The 1,986-nt window shown below is 41.7% G+C and overlaps 1 non-coding gene across 1 annotated transcript; it reads left to right on the top strand.

The window, feature by feature from the left end:
- Positions 1 to 424: 424 nt before the first annotated feature.
- On the top strand, positions 425 to 531 carry LOC141636741 (small nucleolar RNA R71). Its single transcript, XR_012541329.1, has one exon. It is a non-coding gene; the product is annotated as a small nucleolar RNA R71 (small nucleolar RNA).
- Positions 532 to 1,986: the final 1,455 nt, after the last annotated feature.

Genomic DNA, 1,986 nt, shown 5'->3' with positions numbered 1-1,986 from the left:
ATTAGAGGGGTCGGGATAAGTACCAGTTTGCCTATAATGTTGAAAGGCAGCACATGTTTCATTCGAACTAGTACAAAATTCCGAAACATGTCCCTTTGCTCCACATCTTTTGCACGTAAAGGGACCGTCTGAAACTACATTAACTTTATATATCCCTCCTTTTTGGGATCCCCCAAAATCGATCTTGTCGAATCTCGTAGTAAGGGCCTCTATTGCAGCTACAGCGGGAGATTCAACCGATCTTCTCTGATTTCCTCTATAATTTCCATGCCCAGCTTTATGGATGGCAATGTTATCAATGATTTTCCACCCCTTTGTCTCACCGCTATTTTCTTGAAATCTCCCATTAGCTGCAGCATCTAGGATAGCTCTTTGATCATCATAAAGACCATTGTAGAATTGGTTTCACAGAAACCACTTCTCAAACCCATGGTGCGGAATGGCTCGCACTTATCTCTTGAAACGGACCCATGCCTCATGAAAGTCCTCATCAGGACCCTGTTTAAAACTCGTGATCTGAGCTCTAATCGCATTGGTCTTCGAGGTAGAGAAATAATTCTTGTAAAATGCCAGAGCCAGCGAATTACAGTCAGTAATGCCGTTAGCAGCTCGATCCAAATCTCGGTACCATTCCTTTGCAGCATCACGAAGCGAGAATATGAACATTGTCTCCTTCACCTGGTCTTGGGTCACACCTGCTGGTGGGGGTATGGAACAACAGTAGTCAATGAATGTCTCCATATGTTTAGCTGCATCTTCATTTGCAGCTCCCCCAAATTGTTTTCTCTCAACCAAGTTAATATAAGACGGTTTTGGCTCGAATTTCCTTTCCGTCCCGGCTGTCAACGCGAATCCCTTATAGAGATTCTCAGCTTTTGGCTCGGAGTGACTGGCTATACTTGCTTCTTCAGCCATATCTGGACATGTAACGGTCTCAGCTGAGGAAGTTGAAACAGGAGATGAAGGTGGATCCTCCTCAAATAGATCGTTCTCGTAGTAACTGGACAGAGTACTCATCTCTTCCTCTGTCGGCAATACTCTAGATGATCGTCTCAACTCGCGCAAAGTCCTTTCGATCTCAGGATCTAACGGTCTTAATTCACCAGCTTGTGACCTGCGCATAAGAGGAAACTACAAGTAGAATATGAGAAAAGTTTAAGGAACAAATGTCCCATAAACTAAGATAGAGACTAAAATAAAAACAACTAAAAATTAAACAATTGCCTCCCCGGCAACGGCACCAAAATTTGATACCGTCGTAGAGTACCAAAGATAAATTTATAAATCCAAACTAATACTATAGCTAGTGGCAGTCAGGGTCGAATCACGGAGAGGCGATGCATTTAATAGTCGTCTAATCCTAGTCTTAAAGTAACAAATGTGTGGGGGTTTGTTTTGAATTGTTCTATAACTAAAATAAATAAATGAGCGATTTAAAGAAACTGGATGAAAACAAATTTTAAAAGGATGCTAAGATAGTCAGTTCACTGTAATTTCGGCGACAGTATACTAGGTAGGTCTGAGATAATCACGTGAGACGGGAAAATAAGAAGTCCTCTTGGTCCACTCTTAACAGGTAGCATCTTTCGATCTAGCTACGGGTCCCTAATATCACTAATGCTGACTCTCATCCTGAAAAGTGATTTAAATGCCTAAATTAACTTATCTCTCGATCTTATTAATTTAGTCATCTTAATTAAGCAGTCTATTTCCCTCCCCTATCTCTCGATCTTACCGGGTCGGTCAATTCCTAAGCATTCAACTAGTCGCGTGCACTCGATTCGTCAAAAATAGCGATTAAATTAATTAAAACGAAGTAAATCTCACAGGAGCTGGTCGATCGACAAGGTAGGCCAGTCGATCGACCATGGCGCGACTCAGGTCTACCAATTTACGCCGCTTACACTACAGTTCCCCTACATCTTAGCACGATGGGTTTAGCTACTCATGATGGAAGTAATAACAGCAACAAAATTAACTAGTAAA

This window comes from Silene latifolia, chromosome Y (genome assembly GCF_048544455.1).
Source record: "Silene latifolia isolate original U9 population chromosome Y, ASM4854445v1, whole genome shotgun sequence".
Taxonomy (NCBI): Eukaryota; Viridiplantae; Streptophyta; class Magnoliopsida; order Caryophyllales; family Caryophyllaceae; genus Silene; species Silene latifolia.
This window is presented reverse-complemented; position numbering and strand designations above follow the sequence as displayed.